This window comes from Lissotriton helveticus, chromosome 12, assembly GCF_964261635.1.
Source record: "Lissotriton helveticus chromosome 12, aLisHel1.1, whole genome shotgun sequence".
NCBI classification, from domain to species: domain Eukaryota; kingdom Metazoa; phylum Chordata; class Amphibia; order Caudata; family Salamandridae; genus Lissotriton; species Lissotriton helveticus.
The window spans coordinates 503147679-503174830 of NC_136073.1; the positions used below are offsets into that span (position 1 = coordinate 503147679).

General features: G+C 43.8%; 1 long non-coding RNA gene across 1 annotated transcript in view; it reads left to right on the plus strand.

Moving 5' to 3' along the window:
• The window catches only part of LOC144799596 (uncharacterized), a 313426-nt gene that overhangs the window by 74756 nt on the left and 211518 nt on the right, over window positions 1-27152 (plus strand). The window contains exon 2 of the long non-coding RNA XR_013603843.1: window positions 18077-18238. This is a non-coding gene — a long non-coding RNA (uncharacterized LOC144799596). The remainder of the gene's footprint in view (window positions 1-18076; window positions 18239-27152) is intronic.

A 27152-nucleotide genomic window follows, 5' to 3' on the forward strand; every position in this document is an offset into this window, starting at 1 on the left:
GTTACTATTCTCACTCCAGAGAGTGCAACAGTAGGAAAAGCGTTGGATAACAGGAGGGTAAAAATTACTATTCCCACTCCAATGAGTGCAACAGTAGGAAAAGCGTTGGATAGCGTAGGGGTAAAATTTACTATTCCCACTCCAGTGAGTGCAACAGTAGAGAAAGCGTTGGATAGCGAGTGGGTAGAAATTACGATTCCCACTCCAGTCAGTGCAACATTAGGGAAAGCGTTGGATAGCGTAGGGGTAAAAATTACTATTCCCTCTCCAGAGAGTGCAACATTACGGAAAGCGTTGGATAGCGTAGGGGTAAAAATTACTATTCCCTCTCCAGAGAGTGCAACAGTAGGGAAAGGGTTGGATAGCGTAGGGGTAAAAATTACTACTCCCACTCCAGAGAGTGCAACAGTAGGGAAAGGGTTGGATAGCGGAGGGGTTAAAAATTACTATTCCCACTCCAGTGAATGCTACAGTAGGGAAAGCGTTGGATAGCGTAGGGGTAAAAATTACTATTCCCACTACAAAGAGTGCAACAGTAGGGAAAGTAAAGATTAAATATATTAATAAAAATTAATTAAATATCAATATCAAGAAAATATTAATTAAACAATTTACCAATTTAATTAATCAATTACAAATACACATTAATATTAATAATTAAAATTAAGTACCTATTAATACAAATTAATTAATACATTAAAAATAAATACCAAATAATAAATAAAAATGATTTACTTAATTACAATTAAAATACTTCCCCTCCATTCCCCTAAAAACCCACAACCCACTACACAAAATAAATTAATAAAATTAACTTAATGATCAAATAATCAATTAAATTACCAATTAAAAATTAATTAATTATTAATTAACAATTGAAGCTCAATACCGATAAATTAATTAACATATTTAATTAATTACAATTAAATTACTTCCCACCCTATCCCCTATAAACCCACATCCCGCTACAAAAAATAAATTAATTACATTTACATAATTATCAATTAATCAATTAATAAAAATTAATCATCAATTAAAAACTAAAAAATTACCAAATACAAATGTAACAATTAATTAAAAATAAATACCAATTATAAAATGAACATACTTAATTATTTACAATTATATTACTTCCCACCCTATTCCCCTATAAACCCATAACCCGCTACGGAAAATGAATTAATTAAATTAACATAATTATCAATTAATAAAAATACATGACCATATAAAAATTAATTACCAATTAAGAATGAATTAATTACCAATTAAAAATGTATTAACAAATTCAAAATAAATACCAATAAATAAATTAACATTTTTAATGAATTACAATTAAATTACTTCCCACCCTATTCCCCTATAAACCCACAACCCGCTACAGAATTAGATTACGTAAAAATAGATAACATAAAAAAACTTTAAAAAATTAGATATTAGTAAAAATTCGATATATTCTAAAATCTATATTATATACTTCGATATTTTAACTTTCTATATTTTAAAAATCGATATTACTTACATCGATATTTTGACTTTCTATATTTTAAAAATCGATATTACTTAGCTTCTATACGATAATTTTCTCCACTATATTCTGTCTATTCGATATTATGTCCATTCTATATTTTTTACTCGATATTATGTCCATTCTATATTTTTTATTTGATATTATGTCTGTTTACCGTTCATCACCTCTACTGCGTCATTGACAACACAAACAGAAATATGGCAGTCCATTGTTAACAACGTGAATGCAGTCAGAGTGTTGAGGAGGTCAATAGAGGCGGTCAAGAGGCGCTAACATGATGTGCAAAGCCAACCCAAACTGAAACTAGCTGCCAACAGGAAGGCAGCAAAGGCGACTGGAGGTGGGAATCCAGCGCCACAGGAGGAGCTGCATGAGTTGGAGGAAATGGTGGCCACAGTCATCAATGTGGAGACAGTACAAGGAGTTGGGAGCCCAGACACAGCTCAATATGACCTGACACAACAGCAACAGGGTGAGTAACAATGAGGGACTGGGGGGACGGAGTGAGATGGGCACAATGGCACACATGCACAATCATGTGTAGCACACAGCACATGCACAATGATTGTGGAACATGTCCCTGATACCCTTGGCACATTGCAGCACACATAGAAACACCAATCAGGCCCCTGTCCACTATGTGCACAAAGGGGCCCTCCTCCCTATCACCAATCCCACAACCTACCAAGGCACTTGTGCTGAATCCAGAAAAGCAGCAGCTCTGTGAGCCACACTGACAATGCAAGTGACACTGCATAACCGATAGAAAAGCTGCAGTCAAAATACATGACATGGTGCACAACACAACACTGAGGTGGCCCAGTGTGGACCACATCCTCAAAGGAGCAGGTCACACTCTGACACATCCACGTGCACCTACAACCCATGATGTAAAAAACACATCTGCAGATAAACAATGCTCAAGAGTACAAAATCTGTCCAAGAGCACAAATGACCCAAGTCGCAATCATTCCCAGCACCCAAAAAGCACACAAGTCAAAGGCACACCGCCTCAAAGGGATAAGGGGACGCTAAATAAGAGCTGCAGGGGCGATTCACCCACAATACAGCACACACACATAGCAATCACAGCACATCAGCATTGACGACAATGTGGTCAAAGTGCAACACTTACACCAGAGGACACAACTGGTGCCACTTGTACATATAAACCGGCCTATCACATCTGGCATTGCATGAAACTGTGAGATGATAATGTACGAGTACAACGGTACATCCGTCATGTAGTTGAAATGTCCACTGTCTCCCACCAAATAGCCAGCATCTCCAAAACAGTCACAATGTACATGTCATGCAGTCTGTATGTAAACATCTACAATGCGTAAACGTACATGGGACACACTGTTAACCTGCATCTCCCCTTTACATTGCAGAAGGACAATCAACACCTCCTGCAGAGCAGCCCACACATCTCTTCAGTGATGATGAAGAGGACACCCTGCACATTTGCTCAGACACCCTCCAAGGGCTAATAGACAGCCTCCACACCCCACCCCCAGGAGCAGAGCAGCCCAGCTGCATCAAAGTGACCCCCCTGCACAGACCACACAGCAGGAAGCACACACCACCACGGCTGTCTCCCAGGACCCTAATGACAAACACATGGAATTCCAATGCTGTGTGTACCAGGAGAAGATGGCTTATCAGCTGCGGGTGGGTTGTGACCTCATCGCAGCCAAACTAGATGCCATACGTGGGTGTCTGAGTCCGATCAGGGATCACCTATAGTCCCTAACGGACACCCACTGTCCGCACCATGCTCTCCAACAGTTTTTGCTGACATCGCTGGGGCCATAACTCGGATACAAGAACTGTCTAGTCAGACAGGCTCCAGCGATGACAGCACAGAGTTGGCACAGATGCGGAGGACAATGAAGACCATGGAGCCGATACAGGATGGAAGTATGGTTGCCACGGCTGAACACCAGCGAGATGTAGCTGGGATCTTCCATTCCTTGCAGATCCTCATCTTGCCATTGCTGCCACAGAGCCTGTACCAGATAACTGCGGCAGGAACCTCAACACACACACATCTCCGCCCCCTGGTGTGTCATTGGCACACAGTGATGCAGCCCCATCACCTTCGCACCCTGATGTGTCAGTGGCACACAGTGATGCAGCCCCATCACCTTCGCACCCTGATGTGTCAGTGGCACACAGTGATGCAGCCATAACACCACCACACACACCTGACACACCAGGCACAGAAGACATAGCAAAGGAGTTAGATGTGGAGGTTAATGACTGTGGGAGGAAGGAGGTAGTAGCATCCATCCCCGCCATATGGCCTGTCCCTGCCTGGTTCAGCCCCATGCATCATGCCCTGGAACAACACCTGGAACAACACCTCCCACTGTCCCCTGAAATTCTCCGACATTCACCAGGACCCCGACATGAAGTTCCATATCTGCTCTGGTTTCCAATGACACAGCAATCTGGCTGCGGACTGAACTCTTCCTCTTCCAATTAACTTTTCATTCCCCCAAGGACTCTGGTTGGCCCACCACTGGGCAACCATGTAATGTGGGCTTGGCATGGCCATGTACTGCTCCAGCTCCGACACTCCACAGAAAGTGAATAAAACATTCCAAATCACACAGATGTGTCATATCTATGTTCACTCAAGTATAAAGGTATGGATGAATGTAGGGACATTGATTGAACTAAAAGGTAAACCCTGATAAATGACATCAATGTGAATGTTTGGCCCTGAGCCACATTGCCAATTAGATGACTGTGAAGGTGTGAACTAGCTGTGGCCTCATTGCACATAAACAACAATCTTGCAACCCCCCAACAGAGCCCCACGTCCATGTAATAAATAGGGCTGTGTCTAGAAATGTAAAATTCAGTAGCAGGCCTGAAGTGGTGTCCCCCATCACATGTGACAACAGAATGTCTTTTTGCATACCTACTCGCACACATCTGGGAGACACAGCCTGTTTTGAGGGATAACATTGATCCACACGGCAAGAATTTGGACACCATACTCACATTGATGAAGACACGTCAGAGCACAGGTATGCCAGCAACTATCTCAACCGACATGTCTGGCTCACAGACGTGGAGCTGTCAATAGGGACTCACCCACAATGTACAAGCGTCAGTCAGTCCCTCCCTGTGTATGAACAACGCTCATTGAGGCAACTGATTTGTCATTTTAATCAACACTCATCACAGTTGTACACTAGCTCAGTTGCATAGACTTTATACACATGTGTGTGTCAGTACGGGCAAGGCAAGAGCCACAACATGCAGACCAATTCTTAGGACACTTACATGCAGCATAGGAATATGTCAAGGTGCAAGAAATGGTGAGGCAAAAATAAACACAAATTATTACGGATGGCAACGCACTCAGCACACCTTGCCTTGCTTTACAAGTCATGTGATGTTTGGCATATGCTCATTGCCCTATGTCAGGGGACACGACTCACAGTCCATGGGATCTGCATAGTGCTGTACCACCGGACTGCGCCGACTGTGTGCTCTACTGACAGTGAGCAGGTGAAAGGGTCCAACAAGGTCACATGTCATACTACATTGCCATGTGTGTACTCTCCCACCAGCAGTATGTCCGATTTGGGAAAGTTGCCAAACCACGCTGTGCAGCTCTGCCCATGGGACTGCATCACCTTGCACTAGTGTGTGTCAACATGGTAGGTCCACGCACATGCATTCTGAGTCCAGGCGAAGGCAGACATGTCCACTTTTGTGGTGGGATATGTGACCATTCCTCCAAGATGCAACTAGGTGTGGGGATCTGTGCTGTGGGTGACAATCAGTTGTAGCTGCAGGAACTTAGTTACTCATCCATGAATGCGAGCGCAGCTTGATGGGCAATCAGTTCCAAGAGTACTTCATTGTCGAGTTTAAGAAACACGAGGGAGAGCCAATCCATTAAGTGGTCTAGGCAGCTGTGCTACATTCACGCAGTTTTACCAATCCGCAACACAGCCCAATAGGGGAGTGCCTCGATGTGGTCACTGCACACGATGGCTTGGGCAATCTCCCATCCACTACTGCCAGCACATATGCCACATATCAGGGCATCTCATGCATGGGTATCCCGGTTACACTCCTGTTCGTGGGCCAACAGGGGGCGCACACACAAGTCATACTCCAGTTCAGCTACCATTGTGTTGGATAGGCAGAACTCCATGGGCCACTCGAATGTGCATGATCGACAGTGGAACCAGGGCTGGACGCAGGTGACATACGCAAAACAGAAACTCAGACAGTAACTGGTGTGCAACACTGCCAGTGGCAGTGATCCTAACAGATGCAGTATTCATGCACGGTATAGTTTCATGTGACAGGGGTTTTGCATGTGCCCGGGATTGCCTGCCATTCAGTTTGTTGGTCTCGTAGCATTGGCACTCTTCTGAACAGTTGCAGTTATGTGGATGATATGCCACAGCTCGGAGCATTGAGTCGTATGTGTGTGCAACGTTTGGACAAATGGGTTGTTTTTTACTTATCTGTCAAGGGCAGCCTATGCAGGTGTATCTCAAGCAGGGATAACCTTGTGTGGGGTGTGGACACGTTGGTCTTTCATTAGCACAGTTCGTGGTGTGGCAGTCATCAAGATCTGGTATGGTGTCTCTCGTAGGGGGTGCCAGCCGCATTCAAGACCAAGTTCGGAGGTTCAGATGTCCTTCTGCCTTGTGCATTGAGACAAAGGAGCTTTCATACCCTATGTTAGTCTGACTACTGCTTGCATTGCTGAAATGTGATGTGGCCTTCAAGCTGCAATTGATGCCCGGCCTTAGACTTCGTATGCACCAATAGCGATACACATGCAACAGTTGGCATGTATGAGCCAAGACCGCGATTGGCCTTGCGCTCCTTGTACAAGCTCTCTCTTTCTCTCTCTTTCTCTCTCTCTCTCTCCCTCTCTCTCTTTCTCGTTCTCTCTCTCTCTCCCCTTTGATGAGTGCATAACACAACTTCTTATCGTGAATTTTGTCTTGCAGGCTGTGACTTACAGATTGTTCAGGGATGACCCGACATGACTCTAAATAGTTTTTTTGAGTCAAAATTGATGTGATATTTAGTTTGAACTTTCAATGATGAATACATGATTCTCCTTTTTCTCACCACACATGAATGTTGATTGTTGTAATTGTGCAACATCAGGCAAATGATTTTGTTCAATATTTTGTGTAGTTGATGTGCAATATCTTGGTCCGGGGTTAGGGGGGTTAGGGGGTTGTCCTGGGTAGCACCCGGGGGGGTGTCCTGGGGGGGTGGCGGTGGGGGTGGCCCTCTTGGGTGTCCGATCTACAAGATCGTTGGATCCATGGCATCTGTTGTTCTTCAGGTGTGGCTCAGGCTGGGCTCCTTTTTCTGGTGCAGGTTGTCATCCGACTTTACACTAGGTAAGAGCAGGTATTAATTTCCTGTGGCTAACGCGCCTTATTGCTTGTTTTGTGATCTTATTGCAGATCTGGCTGGTCGTTGAGAATGTTGTGACGTGGTGTCGTCACAGCTTTTTGCACTGCAATGCCTACTCTGCACCTCATTAGCGTTAGTTGCAGGGGTCATCTGTGGCGATGTTTTTTGCGGCTGCTATCGCAGGTAAACAGGTGATATGGCCTGTTACCACCAGCTTGTGAATTGGGCGATGAATTTATCGCGACTTTGGGTGTGATAAAGTGCCGATAACTCTGCGATGTGTCCTTGAGAATATGCCCCTCAGTCTATTTATCGTGCAATTGCCTTGAAGGAGACTCAGGTGGTGTGACTCATTCATGTTAAAAGTCCAAAGACTGGGTAGTCAAATACAAAAAATCCAGGAGGATTTAATATGTGGAACCCATTTGCTACAGTTTTCACCTTATGAAGTTACTTCAACTTAACATGATTCTTTTATGTTACATTTGCAAAAGCAATCTGTTTCAGGAGCCACTAGCAGATTCTTCTGAAGTAGACTGACACTGTTTTTAGGACCATTTAAAAAAGAAAATGAATACCCTAACTTATATTTCAGATTATATGAGTACATTAAAAACATTTGTCCACCAACATCTCCTCTCAAGCCAATTCTAAATAACAAAAGAATCCCTCAACATATGTAAAACCAAATCCTGCTTCTGTTCCTGAGTTAATAGCACACCGATCTGTCATAATTTGTCAAGATTTATAACTTTTGTCACATATACTTCTCAAGCTGAGGAAATCACAAGCCCGCCAGCACGAAGCTTTAATGCTTCCAACCTTGAGCACGTTGCATAGTACAGATACATGGAGCTGGTAGACTAGATACTAATTGCCGACAAGAGTGCATCCTCAAAGAGATTTTAATTAATTGCATTCCATGGGGAAGGAGAAGTCCCCTGTGGGGTCTGACAAGATAGGTCGTGGCTCCCTACATCAATTTTCAATCTGAATATATTAGTCCTGACAGTCTTTACTCCAGCGGTAGGGCTTGTTCTGCCAATTATTTTAACGTTTGCCAATACTAGTACAAAGTGATCCATTAGTGTGGTTAGGAGTTGCTAAACCCTGCAGTTCGTATGTTCGCGTGGAGGTGAAAGAGATGCAGTGTATTCCGTAAACAAAGATGGCTCCCTGACTACAATACAACCGGTGTACAGCTGTGGTAGATCAGATGTCTATCGTATGCAGCCGTTGCATGCTAAAAAGAGTATATCATTTGAGTTGTACATTATATATTGGAGTTTGCTTGTTTGTAAGCGATGCGAAATGTCATTTGCAATCCCTTACCTTATTAACATATACATTGAGTAAATGAACATAAAAAATAGCGCAGCGTATAAGTATTTGATTAGTTCTTCAGAATTATGTTGAACATTTTCAAAACAGCATTTGGCGAAATTAAACACATGAAAAAGCTCTTTTTTAGCACACGTGCTTATTTCCCCATTTTATCACAATTATGGTCGTCTCGTGTTGTCTGTGCAAAGTGTGTCATTTTCAAACCAGAGGTTTGTCTTTGACAAACCAGAAAGTGTGTATGCACAGATGTCCTTCGTAAATGTGTCATTACCATTGTGCCCACAAGCACTGGTGTACATGATCAGTTCTGTCTAATGTATTGTTTAAATTCAAAAACCTACAGATGCAGAACGCCATCAAACGAATTTTTCAACAATATTTTCAATTTTCACCAACATTTCTTTTTGACAGACATTACCATATGCCAGTGCAATTTTACATTGGCATTTGCATTGGCTTTTGGATCAGCAATGCTAAAGTGCTGTGTTTGCACTATTTAGTTCAATGAAAATGTTATTCTTCCACGTGTGACATGGTGAAAAATCTGTTGAAATCTACATTGGGCCAGTGCAGTGTATGCAATCCAGCCACAGCACATCATTGCCGAACCTGAAAAGAGCATTTCAGAAGATGGTCTGCCAGATGTTTATGAACAGCTTTTGAACAAATCAAGATTTATCACACAATATGTGACTTACAATACATCAGGTCTCAACTGAAATTCGATGGAAGCAAAAACCAGAAGGGATACAATAAAAAAATGCTAATTTGCTTTCCAGCCGTGGCTCGTGCAGGTAAGAGCGGTGATCCCGGGTTGAGTGGGGGCAGGCACGGCCCGTGCAGGGCGTTATACCTGGGCGGTGACGTCAGGTGGGGGAAGGTCAGGGTGGGGGGTTGTAAAATGCGGGATATGGACCATTATAGGTAAGTACCGAAAAAAAAACCAAAAACAAATGTTGTTGCCCGCGCTGCATCACATTTGGCGATGCAGCGCAGGTAACAAAATTCGTTTTTTTCTTTTTCGGTATTTACCTGTAATGGTCCATATCCCGCATTTTACAACCCCCCACCCTGACCCTCCTCCGCCTGACGTCACTGCCCCGGTAGAACGCCCTGCACGGGCCATGCCTGGTTGGGGGTGAGGGGGGAGGGATTTCGACAGACAACGAGGTGAAAATGTAAACATTTATTTTATTTACCCTCTCTGTCCTCTGTCAAAATCCCCCCCACCCGGCCCCACAGCCCCACCGCTCTAACCTGCAGGAGCCACAGCTGTTGCTTTCATTTTACATCTCCTTTTCACTCTTTATCAATTATAGAATTTCAAAGCGCGCTCAAGTTGCTGGGAATTGTATGCTGACCCTAAAAAAATATTCTGAAATGAATGAATGACCAGACTAATAAAAAAAAAGCCTTTTTATTCAAGTTGAAGTTCATTACAATTAGTCCACAATATCTGCAACAAAACAAAGTGGGATCGCAGTCCCAATATTAGAAAAAACAAGCAAGTGTTATTACATAGTTGCCAAAGTCAGTTTACAAATGTGGGGGGACGCAGTCAAATGAGCCTGAGGACAACAAATGGCTGTCACATATCAACAGTCAATAGTATATTTTACCATGAAAGCACCGAATCAGTCAGACAAGTCCCACAAGGGTTGATAATACATATATTTCCAGTAAAGGAGAAAAGATTCCATTATATAAAATGAAACAACAAAATCAAGCGGAGCCCATCCGAACCTTCAAAGCACAACAGCCGCCCCACACCACACTACCCAGCAGAACACTACATCATGACAATAGTGAGCTAGGGCTGAGCATGACCCAGTCAGGTCCTGAGGAAATAATGTATACCCGAGGACTTGAGGTCCTGAAAAAATTTGTCTCGATGTAAAGTGGTAGATTGGAAAAATAATACAACAGTCTGGGAAGGTCCACCATCTTTAGATGAGCGGCACACCCTATCACGACAATGGAAGTGTCTGCCAATAAGCCATCTGGGTTCAAATGCACACAGCTGCTCCCATGAGATTACCATTGTACAGATCTTCCAAAGAATTATACATGCGAATGCACAGAGGCTGAAACATCCTGGGCTGCCAGCGGATGGACACCTCTGAAAGAGCGAGTCCTGGATTTAAAATTTCATGTGTGAAAGAGAATAAGCATGATTTGGCCCAGTTGACTCGAAGGCCAGACAGAGAAGGAAAGCGACACAGTGTTTCAGCAACCTTGCCAGGAATGTTGTGGATGTCTCTGAAATATAGAAGGAAAACATCTGCATTGAGAGACACAACATGCTGCCCGTCCCCAAACCGAATACCCCAGGCGTCCCGCCAATGCCGAAGCCCACCACCCATGGTTCGATTGCTAATAAAAAGAGAGTCAGGAAGAGGGGCATCCCTGCCAGGTACCCCTGCCAATCGATACTGGCCCACAGATGACAAATTAAAAGTTTAAGGAGGCCCCCTATTTTGGTTTGTGGGACCAGGGGAAATGAGTAAAGAAATACAGAGTGTCCCAAAGTATCACTGGTATAGTATCCCAACAACTGTTAAAGCTTCAAACAAATAGGAGCAACTGATTTGATCACACCTACAAGGAGTTATGGTTTAGAGAGAGGCAAGGTAGAACAAAACATATATTGTTACAGGTTAGATATGGTAATCATCAACATCAGACCAACAAGTTAGATCTAAGAATTAATGAACAGTGTAGCAGCAGTATGGTAGTAAATATTGTAAATATTTATTACATATATCAGTTTGGAAAACAGTTTGTGTTTTGTGTTTAAAAACATATGTTAATCAGATCATAAAATGTAACAATCAATCACAAATTCAGTAATTACATAAAATACATAGGAAATAACACAATAGAAATAAGGATAAAAAAAGGAATAGAATCAGATGACGAAGCCAGGTTTGACCCTGACCAAAGGTTGCATATACAGTCAAGTCAAGTCAAGTCAAGTGAATTTATATAGCGCGCTACATACCCGGAGGGTCTCAAGGCGCTTGAGGAGGGAGGGGAATTACTTGTCGAATATCCAGGTTTTAAGTTGCTTTCTGAATGCTAGGTGGTTTTGAGTGAGGCGGAGGTGAATGGGGAGGGAATTCCAGGTTTTAGCCGCCAGGTAGGAGAAGGATCTTCCTCCCATGGTGGTTTTGTTGATGCGAGGAAGAGCAGCAAGGGCTTGGTTGGAAGAGCGTAGCTGGCGTGGGGGGGTGTAGAAGGAGACTCGCGTGTTGAGGCATTCGGGTCCAAGTTCGTAAAGTGCTTTCTGTGCGTGGCTGAGGAGGCGGAATGTTATCCTCTTATTGACAGGGAGCCAATGGAGGTCTTTCAGGTGATTAGAAATGTGATCTTTACGCGGGATGTCTAGTATGAGTCTGGCTGATGCGTTCTGGATGCGTTGGAGTTTTTTCTGCAGTTTTGCGGTGGTGCCGGCGTAAAGGGTGTTTCCGTAGTCCAGGCGGCTTGTGACCTTTGCGTGGGTGACCGTTTTTCTAGTTTCGGTGGGGATCCAGCGAAATGTTTTTTTGAGCATGCGAAGAATGTTGAAGCAAGATGAGGAAACGGCGTTGACTTGTCTGGTCATTGAGAGTGAGGAGTCCAGGATGACGCCCAGGTTCCGTGCGTGGTCCGTCGGGATGGGTGCTTTTCCAAGGGCCGCTGGCCACCAAGAGTCGTCCCATGCGGAGGGGGAGGTACCTAAGATAAGGACTTCTGTTTTGTCTGAATTCAGTTTCAGACGGCTGAGGTTCATCCACTCTGCTACTTCTTTCATTCCTTCATGTAGGTTGGTTTTGGCGGTGTTAGGGTCATTGGTGAGTGAGAGGATCAGTTGAGTGTCGTCAGCGTAGGAGATGATGTTGAGGTTGTGTTGGCGTGCGATGGTCGCGAGGGGGCTCATGCATACGTTGAAGAGGGTGGGGCTGAGTGAGGATCCTTGTGGCACGCCACAGATGACTTCAGAGGCTTCTGACTTGAACGGTGGGAGGCGGACTCTCTGAGTTCTTCCGGCAAGGAACGAGGTGATCCATTCCAGAGCTTTTCCTTGGATTCCGATGTTTCTGAGGCGTTGTAACAGGGTGCTATGGCAGACTGTGTCGAAGGCTGCGGAGAGGTCGAGGAGGATGAGGGCGACTGTGTCTCCATTGTCCAGTAGTTTTCGAATGTCGTCTGTTGCTGCGATGAGTGCGGTCTCAGTGCTGTGTTTGGCTCGGAAGCTGGACTGTGAGGAGTCGAGGGAATTGTTGGTTTCGAGGAAGGCGGCGAGCTGGTTGTTGATTGCTTTCTCGATGACTTTGGCCTGGAATGGAAGGAGCCAGAAGGGTGGTGGTGTTCCTGTCGTTGTTCTTTTCCAGGAGAAAATTGAGGTCTCCCAGTAGGATGTAGTCCTCGGAGGGGAGGGCGTGAGGGGTGATGAAGTCAGTGATGTCTTCACAGAATTGTGCACGGGGTCCTGGTGGTCTGTAGAGGAGAGTGCCTCTGAGTGTGGTCTTGGGGTCGGTGTGGATCTGGAAGTGAAGGTGTTCAGCGCTCTTGAGGTTGACGTCTGCGCTGGTTGAAACGCGGATGGTGTTCTTATGGACGATGGCGATGCCTCCTCCTGTTTGCTTGGTGCGGTCCTTTCAAATGATCTTGTAGTCTTCCGGGATGGCTATGGTGATGTCTGGAGCTGAGGAGGCGTTCATCCAAGTTTCTGTTAGGAAGGCGACGTCCGGAGACATGGTGTCTAGTAGATTCCAAAGGTCGATGGCGTGTTTGTGGACCGAGCGGGTGTTGAGAAGGATGCATTTAAGGTGGTTGGTGTCAGGTCTCTGTTTGGTGTTAGTGGATGGGGAGTTGGTCTTGGTGCCGTCATAGTTGCAGGAGTTGCAAGTGAAGGGTCCATGGGTGTGTCCAGGTGCGGCTTGGGCGCAGTTGGGGAGTCGGCCGGGGTTTAGTGCTAAGAGGGTGGAGGCGTTGTATGTAATTCGGGAGGGGTGGGTGGTACGGGAACCAGGGGGTCTGGCGCTGGGCGCGGTCCGGGCGCGGACGGGCATAGACGGGCTTACCTTTGGCGCACCTTCGGCGAGGCCGCAGCGCGAGGATGCTGCGCGTTGGGACATCTGTCATAAATGGATAGTGGAGGGGGCGGAGCGTGGGAGGGGAGCTGGGAGGCGGGAGCGTAGGGGGAGGGACGGGCTGCAGGCACAACAAAATGGACGGGGAGACAACAACAGGACCGGGAAATGCGAGCTGGCGCTGGAACATGGGCACAATATCAGTTTAAATTAAATGAAAGCAATGCACAGCGTTTCTAAATGCGATATTCTAATCAGGCTAAGCAATGCGGAGAAATCACAGTTCACGTAGTCGAGCAAGCAGAGTAATGCTGAGCGCTACGCAAACAGAGCGGGTGCAGATCTAATTAGTAAAATATCAATTATGGCAGTGGTAAAATATCAATTATGGCAGTGGTGGGGGAGCAGCGCTACGATACCACAAGCAGCGCTATGGATCCAGGAGGGAGGGTGGAGCGACCGCTTCACACGGAGTCAGGCAGGTCACGGAGGTTCCTCAGCTGAGACGTTCCTGGTATCTCGTGGGTGGGAGGGGGAGCTGGGAGGCGGGAGCGTAGGGGGAGGGACGGGCTGCAGGCACAACAAAATGGACGGGGAGACAACAACAGGACCGGGAAATGCGAGCTGGCGCTGGAACACGGGCACAATATCAGTTTAAATTAAATGAAAGCAATGCACAGCGTTTCTAAATGAGATATTCAAATCAGGCTAAGCAATGCGGAGAAATCACAGTTCACGTAGTCGAGCAAGCAGAGTAATGCTGAGCGCTACGCAAACAGAGCGGGTGCAGATCTAATTAGTAAAATATCAATTATGGCAGTGGTAAAATATCAATTATGGCAGTGGTGGGGGAGCAGCTCTACGATACCACAAGCAGTGCTATGGATCCAGGAGGGAGGGTGGAGCGACCGCTTCACACGGAGTCAGGCAGGTCAGTAGCTGCACTAGCCTCAGGAAGTGAGGTCCAAACCCGTAATAACTTAGAGTCTCAAACAAAAGTGCCATTCCAGCGAGTCAAAGGCCTTATAAAGGTCTAGGATGAGGCAGCCAGCACCTGGCTAGCACTGTTGAGAGTATGCCATGATGCGGAAGAAGTGCCTAAGGTTAAAGGAAGTAGTGGACACTAGTACAAACCCATTATTGTCTGAGTGATCCAACGTTGGGACCAGAGGTGCTAAACGGGTCGGGTCACAAGAAATTTAGCCAGGACTTTATAATCCATGTTCAGCATCGTTAATGGCCTATAGGAGCCCATGTCCATGGGGTCTTTGCCAGGCTTGGGAAGGGGGACCAACAGGGCCTCACGCCGGGAGACGGATAGGGTAGCAGCATAGAGGGCTTCTTCGTACAATTGCATCAGGCTCGGAGCAACCAGGGGGGCATGAAATTTATAGAATTCGGCAGGTAGGCTGTCGTGGCTTGGTGTCTTGCGCTTTCGCCGTCCTGGATCTGAAGCTGAGTAATTGTTTTCTCCAACAACTCCCACTGCTCAGGTGTGAAGTGAGACAATGAGAGCGAAGAAAAGAAGTCACCTAGGGCCTTGGTTTCCCCCACTGCAGTCAATTGATAAAAGAAAGGATAGTGGCACATGAATTCGTCGTGTATCCCACTCTTGGCGTGCAGCAATGAACCAGTGGCACAGTGCAGTGATAAGTTAGGGGCACGAGATTGGTGCTGGCATATGAGCCACGCCAGTAAATTACCCAATCTGTGGGCAGCGGCACATGTGCAGGCCAAGTGGGCTGCATAATTAAAACAGCGCAATCTCTCCAGAAGAGCCGCATGTTCTAGATACCGTCGGCCTATGCATTTCCGCCAAATAATGTACCGTGCAAGTTTTGTGGCATAGCAGTGTATGCTCGATGCGGGTAAGCTCACCCTCAATGGATCTGCGCATGTTCCATTGTGTACCCATGCAGTGTCCGTGCATATTAACTTTGAGTGCGTTCCACTCATGGAGTCTCGTGGATGCTCTGCCGTGATTATGATTGAAATATCCAGGTATGACAGCTCCAAAGGATGCACGGAAGGAGCAGCCCTCCAGCACTTTTGGCTGCAGCCACCAAGTGGGAATGAAAGGATTGGCATTAATTTGTAAATATTGTGGGTTGTGATTGGAGTGCGTCCAACCCAAGTAATCAGTTTCCAATACTATGGATATCAGATTGTCTGTACAGAGGATTCTGTCCAATCGCACATGTAGTTGGCAGGGAGCAAAGAAGAACGAGTACACCCTGACTGCTGCATTACGCTGGTGCCAAATGTCAATGAACTGCCAATGTTGAAGCCAGGTATGCAGAGAATGTGCAACTGACATCATAGGCGCAGTGGGCAATGGAGACAACGAGCGAGGGTCACCGCCTATAAGCCACGGAAGGCCACTCCAGTGTGAAAGTATGCCAGACAGCTTATCGAAAATGAGGTCCTGTTCTGTGCTTGGCGCATAGATCGATCCTAACAGAAGCTGTAGACCATCCAGGCACAAACAAATAGTGACCTTCGGCGTCAACATCAATTTCATTTGCCAAAAAGGACTTTACTGGCCTAAACCATATTAGTGCCCCTCTAGGATAGCTGGAGAAATGGGTTGCAAACAGCTGCCAGCCCCAGCGCCTCTGCAGCCTGGCAGTTTCTGGTAGCAAGAGGTGCATTCCCTGCAGTAGCGCAATTTGAATAGAACAACACCTACGGTAAAAATAAATAGATTACCTACGCGCAGGTGTGTATATACCCCTCACGGTCCATGTGAGAATGTTAGTGAGACCCATTTGCAGATCATGAGAGAGTGAAACTGAATGTTACCATATGTTGGCCACAGCGGTGCAGAGCAGCTGCAAGACAGTCCACGTGGGCACGGGGGTGAGGCCGGGCTCCATCCAACAGCCAAAAACGCTTAGTAGACCATAAAACAAAAATGTGAAATTTCATCTGAGCGGAGGGAGAACGTGTATACACCCAAACAACCGAACAATGTAGGTAATGTACTCGCGAAAGGGTTTTTCTGTTCAGGGAAATTGCTAGGCGCTCTGCTAACTGTAGAAGCAAATGGTTTAGAACATAGCAAGGTTAGGGTGTGGTGCAGCTGGGTAAGGGGATAAGCCCTGTAAACCCCCAATTGTGTGATGGAAACAACCAACGCACTGTGAAATTTCAACTAGATACCCATGCACACAACAATAGAGTATAAAAAAGGTGTGTCAGGGGGTGTGGTTTCGACGCCAACCAGGATGGCCGCCTGACGGAGAGACTCCGTCGCTCCGGACTTTCCTGAAGCGAGTTTTTCCGCTTATCGTCGTCTTTTTCAGCTCCTGTTCCTGGCGCCATGTAGCGGAGTCACTGAGCCTGTTTTTCAACTTCCAGCGCTTCGTGCATCATCGTACTTCACTCGCGCCTCCTCCAGTCATATGGACGCCATTTTATACATTTACTCAGCGCAAGCCTTCATGTGGAAATTCGGCAGCTAAACTATGCGCATTTACTTTCCCTGCTATGACGAGTCTGCCTCCATGTACAAATCTTCACGGAACCTGTGCATGTAATGTATACTTGTACCTCTCTGCCAGCTCTGTTCAATTCTAAATGCCAGTATCCATAACTCTACTGACGGTTTATGCACACACTTCCAGACGAGAATCCAGGGATATGTATGCAGCCTAGTGGTGTTCAAGAACTGGTGCATGACTTTTGGAGGTTATTTGTCTACCCAGGTCATTCTTGTTGAGATACCAATGCCTGGCTATCTATCTCATTGTGACGCACCCCAGTGTATAAGCGCAGTGTCTTCACAGTCTAAGGAATTATCCAGGGCGTATCTTTAGCGCTGCTCATGAATGATACTGTTTGAAGTTACAGCTTTAACACACCGACTTTCTGCTCAATAATTCTTCTACAGTTTGTCTTTGAGCTTTTGTGACTCGATAACTGACGTTGCGCTGCGGATAACGTAGAGCATGGAGTGTAACCGTTTATGAATCTTACACACGTGGCGCTTTCTCTTCAGCAACATACAGAGGATTTGGAAAATAGGAATAGGAGGAACAACCTTCCTATTTACGGATTGCCGGAGTCTCTGGAATCTGGCGACCCTGTGGCCTTCTTCACTTCATTTATTCAGAAATTACTGGATATGCCTCCTACTACTTCTCTTAGTATTCAGAGAGCACATAGACTTGGCCCTCGTTCCTCAACGTCTTCTAAACCACGTGGAGTCATTATTCTTTTCTTGAAATTCACAGACTTACTTTCGGTCCTGTCTGCGGCAAGAGCTAAACGCCAAGTCTCCTGGTTTGGTCAGCGAGTGTTTATCTCTCAAGATGTCTCCAATGTTACTGCAAACCGAAGGAAGGAGTTTCTAAATCTTCGTGCCCCTTTGATATCTCTTGGTGCTAGATATGGCTTATTCCATCTATGTACCTTTAAGGTCACTCATCAGAATCGCACTTGGACTTTTTTGGATCCTAATGAACTTAAGAACTTTATCCATATTCAATCGAACAGCAGCATGGATACCTCTACACCTCCTACTGGTTGATTGATTCTGCATTTGCATCTGTTTGTTTTTCTGTTTCTACTTCCAGGTTTCCTGTTGATGTTTTCTCTCAGATTTAATATGTGACTTTTGAACTTTCCGACATATATGTATATATGTTTATCTGTTGTTTTCCATTGTATTATCCTCTTCTGATGTTGTTTTCTTCTTATTTGTCTCCAGATTTTTAGATGCAGGTTCGTGTTCCCTGATCCCTTCATGTGTATGATTCCTATCCCTTGACTTTCCATTTGTATTCCGGTGCGGCTGGACTCCTGCTCTTCAGGTGGTTCTTTTTGTTGAGTGTCGCCATCTCCCCATCTCTCCTTATGTTTTCCCCTTCAGGTATGTTAATTGCAGTCGTCCGTTTGGATATGTACTGTCTTTTCTTCTCCTTCATCTCTTTCTTCCTTGCTCTCTCCCCTTCCTTCGCCATTCCTTTCCCATGCCTCTTTCCTGTTATCAATTGCATTTCTATTTTCCTCAATCTAACTTCTCTTTTATTCTTCGTGCATAGTTTTTTTTCCTTTTGCTTTTCTCCCTCTCTCCCCTCCTTCCCTTTCCCTTCTTTTTTTGTCTTTGGTCTTGCTCTCTTTTTTCTGAACTACTGTTGTTTTCTCTTATCGGCTTTATAATGGTTATACACTTTTTTGCAAACTTTGATGTTACCACATTTCTCTCTTTTGTAATTTAGAGTTATCTCTTGGAATGTAAAAGGTTTTATTAACCCCATTAAGCGGCAGAGAGTACTTTCTCATTTATCCTCCTATGCCCATGATGTTGTTCTTTTACAAGAAACTCACCTTAATGATATTGAATCCCTTAAGTTAAAAAGGAATTGAGTGGGCACTGTTTTATTTTCTCCTTCCTCCAATAAGAAAAATGGTGTTGCTATTTTAATTCATAAAAAGTTGAAAAGTAAAGTTTTACTAGAAGAGAAAGATTCTGAAGGGAGATGGCTCTTGGTTAAGTTACTGATCAACTCAATTCCTCTAACTGTTTTTAATATTTATGGTCCTACTCAACCTGACTGTTCTTTTTGGCCTCTAATTACAAGTAAATGTATACAGTATAAGGAGGATTTCTTTCTTCTAGGAGGAGACTGTAATCAGATTATGGATCCTTTCCTTGACCGTAAATCTACTGTTCGTTTCCTCCCCCATATACCTCATAAACAATTCTTGAACACTATTCTTCAAACCCATCTCTCCGATTCTTGGAGAATCATGCATCCAGACACCCTAGATTACTCTTTCTTCTCACACCCTCATGCTTCTTCTTCTAGATTAGACTTTATTTTTCTTTCTCAGTCTCTCACTCAAAATCTTTTATCTTCCTCTATCGAACCTATTGTTATCTCGGATCATGCTCCTATTATCACTGATATTGATTTGCTTCCTCCTCGTCCCAAACCCTCCCGTCGGCGCTTTAATCCGACTCTTCTCACTGATCCTATTTTCTCTTCTTCATTTCGCACTTTTATTACTGATTTCTTTCAAATTACCTCTACTCCCGACATTCTTCCTCATATTCTTTGGGAATCTTTTAAAGCTACGGCAAGAGGATTTATTATTGACTTTGTCTCTAAGAAGAAGAAACAATTTCTTCAAAAACGTAAGTCTTCTCTTGCACATATTAAGTTGGAACATCTCTTTTATACTTCTTCTGATAAATGTATGTCCCCAGACCTTCTACGTGCAAAGATATCTTTCAACAAGTTTACCACTGATGATGCCTCATCCATTCTTCTTTGTAGTAGTGCACAATATTATAGTGGCCGTAACAAATCTGGGAAACTTTTGGCTAATTACCTTAAATTTCGTAAGGAACAAACTTTTATCGAATCCATCTTTTCCTCAGATAATGTTCTTCTTCACACAGACCAACATATTCTCGAACAATTTCAACTCTTCTATCAACAACTTTACACCCCAGAATCCCCTCCTACTCCTTCTATGATTCAGTCTTACTTTGATAAATTATCTAAACCATCTTCTTCTCACCTTGATTTTTCAACCCTTGATTTTGATCTCTCCCTTCATGAACTCAACATGGCTCTATCTACTCTTACTAAGGGTAAAACTCCGGGTCCTGATGGCTTCCCTGTGGAGTTTTATTTACATTTTTCTGATCTCTTATTGCCCAAGCTTTTAGTTCTTTTTCAATCTTTATTTTCCTCTGGCACCGCTGCGGGTACCTTTCAAGATGCCACCATTTGTCTCATTCCAAAGGATGGTCGTGACCCTAAATTTTGTAAAATCTATCATCCCATATCACTAGTCAATGTAGACTATAAGCTTTTTGCCAAATTACTTGCTTTATGTTTAGATTCCTTTCTGCCCCAGTTTATTGGAAGGGAACAATGTGGTTTCGTTAAAGGGAGACTTACTTCTGATAATTCCCGTCTTTTTCTGAACGTCTTAAATAAAGCCCCCTCTCTTTCCATACCTTTAGCTGTAATTTCTGTCGACGCTGAAAAAGCTTTTGACAGAGTTGATTGGTCTTTTCTATTCGCTTCTCTTAAATGGCATGGTTTTGGTTCCAAATTGATTTCTCTTATCTCTTTATTATATTCTACACCCAAGGCTTCTGTTCTAGTGAATGGTCTTCTTTCACCCTTCAGATGGGAGTTCGTTAGGGGTGCCCTCTTTCTCCACTTCTCTTTGTTTTGGACCTTGAACCCTTTCTGTCCTCCATTCGGCAGAACACTTCTATTTCCGGTTTTCCCTATGTGACCACCAATTAAAGCTTTCTGCATATGCCGATGATATCCTCTTGTTCATTTCAGACCCGGAATTCTCTATTTCTCCTTTATTATCTGAATTTGAAGCCTTTTCTCTTGTTTCTGGTTATAAGATTAATTCGGATAAAACAGAAATTCTCCCTTTGACTAAGTTTTGTCTCCCTCATCTCATTTCTTCCACTGGTTTTGCCTGGAATAGCACCAAAATTAAATATCTTGGCATTTGGTTCTCTAATTCTATTTCCTTTTCTGTTAAGCTAAATATGTCTGCTGTTCTTTCTCGCATTAATCAGTTATTTTCTTCTTGGAATCCTCTTTTTCTTTCCTGGTGGGGTCGGCTTGATTCCATTAAAATGATGATTGCTCCTATTCTTATTTACACTCTTTCGATGTTACCTGTTCACAATCCCACCCTATATTGCAAGCGCATTGATTCTTCTATCTCACAATTTTTCTGGAAAAAGAAAAAATCTAGAATTTCACTTTTGTCCCTCCGTAGACCTAAATCGAACGGTGGTGTTAATTTCCCAGATTTTCGTTATATCACAAATCTTTTTCTTTTCGACAAGCTTCACGTTGGCTTTCCTTGGAACCCTCCCCTTTTTCTCCTCTTTGGCTTACCATTGAGTAATCCTTTTTTACTGCCCTTCTCTTTTGAAGAAATAGTTTGTTTTTCTTCCAAATCTCCCTATGATTCGATTCCCTTATTTAGACATACATCCTCTTATTATTATTATTATTTCGCGTGAGTCTTTTCTACATTTACCCATCTGGTATAACTCACTCATTCTTCTCCACAATAGGCCCATTTGTTGGAATTCACAGAGACTTAAAGGTATTATATGGATCCGTCAACTTTTCGATGGAGTAGAACCTTGTTCTTTTCCCCATTTTCAACTCCAGTTTCATTGTCCTCGCTCCTTTCTTCAGAAATACACTCTTATCATGGAAATTATTCTTGATAGTTTTTATTCTCTTCCTTCTTTGTCTTCTCTCATTACTCCTTCTCCTCTTATTGTATTACTTTCTACTCTTCCTAAAGCATATCTTATCTACTTTTTTTTTCCTCTCCTAATCCGGATCGCATTAAATCTAAGCTATAACTTTCCTGGGAAACAGATCTGGGATGCACATGGTCTATTACCCTCTGAGACAAACTTTGGTCTAAAATTTTGAAAACTTCCCGTTCTGCATCTCTTACTCAATCTCTGTTTTTTTCTATATCACAGACTTTATCTCTCTCCTCTTTCTCTTTCTCGTTTTATAGCTTCCTCTGATTCTCACTGTTGGACTTGTAAATCTCCTAATGCTGATCTTTTACATATGTTCTTTTTCTGTCCTACCGTTACTGCTTTTTGGAAAAGAGTTTGGTCTTACATCTCTCATATTTTCTCACTCTCTATTCCATACTCACTCCCTCTTCTTTTTCTTGGTAGTCTTTCAGATTCTCTAACTCTTTCTCCACATTCAAAGGGTCTTTTTGATCTTATGCTTGCACTCGCATTTCAACACATCTCCTCCAACTGGAAAACCCTTACAAATGTCTCCATACATCATTGGTGGAACTCTTTATGTCATTTTCACAGACTAGATGTTTCCTTTGCTTCCTCCAGTAAACCACCTTGTAATGTTGAATTATATTGGCTACCTCTTACCACTTACTTAGATCATTTAGCTAAAAAACCAATGGTTTCTATCAATTCCGAAAATTTTAAAGCACCTTGAATGTTTTTACTCTCTCCTTCTTCCATATTTGAATGCTATTTACATTTTTTCCTTTCATACTATGTTGCATATATTATGTAATTCTTTTGCTTATTGCTAGTATTACTCTTTTTCTTTGCCATTATTCTTTATAGTATCTCTTTGCTAAATATATTATTTCCTGATCCCTTCCCTTCCTTCTTCCCCCTTCCCTTTCCTTTTTAAAAAAAACTTTACAAAATGCTTTCGTTTTTTTGTTGACATTAGCAAAATGTGATTTCATTTGATTTGTATCCTTTATATTCTTCTTTACTGGTGTCAATTGTTATCATTGTTACTTTTTTTAAATAAAGATTTTCAAACTCAAAAAAAAAAAGGTGTGTCAGAGTGGACACATGTACACTTCAAAGCAAAGCTAACAGAAAATACAAAAGATTTCTTGTATGGTTTGTAAACAGTTTGGTCTCTTTTAATTTCTCAAGCAAGCCAGCCGACAAGTGTTTTGTCGCATGTGGAATAGTCTTTCCGCGACTCCTCAGGGCTGTATTTGAAGCAAAAGCAAATTGGGTAATCGCTCCGCCGGCGATTATTGCGACCCGGCAGGGCCCGAGACTCAAGTGACGATATGCCAGATGGGCGAGAAACGCATCGGATAATAGGAAACCTTAGTGTTAAATCCTAGACATCCTAGAAAGCTTCTGTGACTTGAGTTAGTTTCAGCAGCGATAAGCCAGTTGTGGCTCTTTAGTACAAAAACGCAGTATGTGTCTTTATAGTACGCCGAGCCCCGCAGGATAGGTAAAGAATGCAAACGGTGAACGGATAACTCCTTGTGTTGATACGACTTGTATTTAGTAGCCTTTACGAGTTTCTCTCCTGCGTGTCACCGTGTTCCTGGTTGCGGGGCTTGGCGTACTATAAAGACACATACTGCGTTTTTGTACTAAAGAGACACAACTGGCTCATCGCTGGTGAACCTAATTCGAGTCACAGACGCTTTCTAGGACGTCTAGAATTTAACACTAAGGTTCCCTATTATCCGACGCGTTTCTCGCCCATCTGGCATATGATCACTTGAGTCTCGGGCCCTGCCGGGTCAGAATTATCACCGGCGGAACAAATGGGGTAGCGGAAAGACAATTCCACATGCGACAAAACACGTGTCGGCTGGCTTGTTTGAGAAATTAAAAGAGACCGAACTGTTTACAAACCATACAAGAAACCATTTGTATTTTCTGTTAACCAAACAATGTAGTCTGGTACAATGAAAGGTAGAGTAAGAAAGTACCACCGGCAGAGGCAGGTCAAGGGGAGCCCAGAGCCAGAAATCCCAAATACAGTAAATGTAAAGGCAATAACAGGATATTTAGCATAGCATATTTTGTGACAAACCATTTGAGTGCATACAAAATCCAAGCGTTAGATGCGAGTGATGGAAACAGTAGATAAGGGAGGGGATTAGAAGGGGCGAGTGGAAAAAGGGGAGAAGAGATTGTAGGCAGAACACATTACATATATGTTTTCGGAGTGTTATATAGCTCAACTTGAAACCAAGGTGTCGGGTTTCAGAGTGCTTTATATGACCACTAATTAAGTTACATAAGGACACATTAATTTTGTTGTTAGTCACGGAAAAATTAAGTGATTTGCCGTGAATCACATGATTCGTTGCCAAGACTCGAACCTGGTTTCCCAGATTTGAAGTCGACTGGCCTAGCCAATAGGCTACACCCTCTCCACGTGTTGAATAACAGCCTCAGGAATGCAGTAGTAGCACACAGGCATATCTAGGAAAGGCCATTCACATCAGAAAGTATCGCCTCTCGCAGTGTGGACTCTCTATCCACATAATGAAGTAACCGAGACAATATGGTTTTGGATTCGATCCAGGTGGCGGACCTCAATGGGCGCGCTAAACACAAAAGCGCCTCAGGCAGAATCAATTTGCGTATCCATCTCTCCACATAGGATACAGTCTTTTCCCTCCACCCTCTTCAATAGACTCACTACAAGAATGCTGTTCCACCATGAACGCCCTTCAGCATCATCTGCTCAGCACTCCAATATGTTTACATGGTCAATTAATGTCTGCACAATAGTTTCCATTTCACGGCCAATGAGAGCAAGGACATTTAAAGTGTGTTACATGGAGCAGTTCATATCAGCCAACTTGATGTGGTCCGCATCAAGCAAGGTGTGGTCAGTGACCACCTTGTCGATCTTGTGCTCCAGGGATGCTTTTGTCTGATTCAGGGATGTGCCAAGGCGCTCTGCCACTTCCAGGATGGCGTCCAGTTTACTCCCAGTAGAGATGAAGGGATTGGAGCCAACAGCAGAGGAGGTGGGACCAGTTTCAGATTGCAGACGGCCCATGGCACAGGTCATCCAGGATGGGAGGCCCAATTGGATGCATCCAGCTGAGCCACAGGTGCCTGCTTGATGACAACCGCTAACTCCCAGAAAGTAAAGCACCGGCAGTCTAAATAAAAAACAAGCTAGTAGTGTGTGGAGGGCCGCAGGACAGAAGCAAGAATAGGCTGAGAAAGTCCGCAAGGAGCCGCAGACGGAGGGCGATGGCACCCACATGTATCACAGCGAGGGCATAAACAGGAGGTAAGCGGGGGCGTTCTAAGAAGCAGGAGAAAGTGCTGTGTCCAGCTGCACTAGAGCATTACATAGGCTACACATCAAGGCCACAGTGCCTCTGTTTAAACCATCACACTGGTTCCAGGGCCTTCCAACAACATGTGAGTCTCTACATGGGCGCACCACAGCATACCTAGCCCGATGCAGTAGTCAAGCATGAGGCAAGTGGGATGCCCCCAACCCACACCGCAGTCAGGATCCAACAGTCAGAGAGGAGAAGAGGAGGAGGAGTGGTGAGAGGATGTAGACTTTCAGCTAGAGCAGTCGATCTTGAAGCTGGGGAACCGGGTTCGAATCTCAGCAGGAATGCTCAACATCCTGTGATCGTTGGCAAATCACTTAATCTCCCTGTGCCTACAAAAAATTAATGTGTCCATCTGTAACGAAACTGGTGCTCATGTAATGTTTTCTGATACCTGATATCTTCAGGTCCAGTTCGCACTATATAAAACTAAAAAAAAAAAAACTAATAAAAAAAAGAGTGATGCAGCACATGTTTAAAAAAATGCTTTATTTAAAAAGTAGTCACAGACATGGTGGTCTGCTGACCCCAGCAGGCCACCATTGCAGTGAGTACAGGCCATTCCCAATTGGTCACAAATTTCCATCTGCCTCATGATTATTGATGATGCAGGTCATTTGCGACCCATTGCCAATGGCTAAGACACATTAATACATTTATTTTTGTGAGTTTCTAATTGTGAGTCACAAAACATCGCAATTAGTGACTTGCAAAATGAAATGGTCGTATATCTGACCCTCGATCTGTTAATTAACTACTATGAAGTAGAAGCAGTGGGAAGCAAAACCTATTACCCACTGTTGTTACGTCATAATGGATTCCCAGGTCAGGCTGACGGGGCTACCTGAGAGCCTGTCAGCACAGAGCTGCTTGTGTGTTTTGTCTGAAAGCACACCTGCAGAAAGGGAAAAGGAAAAAGGCAAGGTAATGGGAGTTGATTAAGGTAAGGTATTTTTTTCACATTTGGGACAGGGAGGTGATGCCATATTATGTATGACTTTCCCATTCATCCTTTGCATCAGCCTACCTGCTATATGCAGGGGCACATGATTTTGACGGCAATACATAACATAAAGTTATAGATAGGTAACTGTGAGTTGCAAGGATGTTTTTCAACTTATCGTTCTGCATGATATCATCAACAACTCGAGCTTTGCACTTGTTGTCTGTGTGTTGTCACTCAGAACCCCTTGGTTATGTTATGTTATGTAAGTGAGTGAGTCTCTGAAAAGTTTCAGAGCTCCATCCATCATCTACTTGTGTTTGATTTGTTAGTCCTAGGTTGGCAGGGTATGCCCAGACGTGGGTCCCTTGCTCACTTTGCAACTGGATTCAAGCTAGCATGGCTGATGAAGGGTGTTACCCAGAAACTGGTCCCAGGATGCTTGTTTCTGGTTCAGGGAAGACCTGGCTTGGCAAGTTCGGGCTAGACTGTTCCCATGAGGCACAGGGTCAAGACTGAGTTGCATATAGCTGGGTCTCAACTGAGTTGGCGAAGTGAGCTAAAGAATGATGATGAATTCAACGCAGATCTGTGACTGGGGGTGAGTGTCTGAAAAGTGTCAGCGCTCCGTCCATCATCTCCTTGTGTTATGTTATGTAAGGATCCCACAGCCATCCACCATTCCACCATCGTGAAGATGCATTTAGAAATCTGGTAATTCTCTGTAATTGTACCACAGCAGTAGAACACAATCTAATTTTTCACTGCTGTAACATACATAATGCTCACTGGCTTGGCTACAGATTGCAGACAGAAAGAAGAAAAATAAACACAACTCAAGGCCTCTCTCAATTTAAAGTGACAATCAACTAAAAAAAGAAACACACTCCTGGATATAGTTCCAAGTAAATATGCGTTTTGAAGCTCATGTACATTGTACTGTTTTATCTGTATGTTTAAAATATTAGGACACAAACTTAGCAATACAATCCCAAAACCCATCATTCCCTTTAATGACAGGGTACTTCTGCAGAATCTATATATAGCATAACATAATAGCTGGAAAGTTATTAATACACTGGATGCTTCTCACTTTGCTTTTCTCAGTTACACATGCAATCGGATGTCACTCTAGACCTGGATCCCCCTTATTCACAGTTGCCCATCTATATTTCTATATACTTTGGTAATGCTAAAAGGG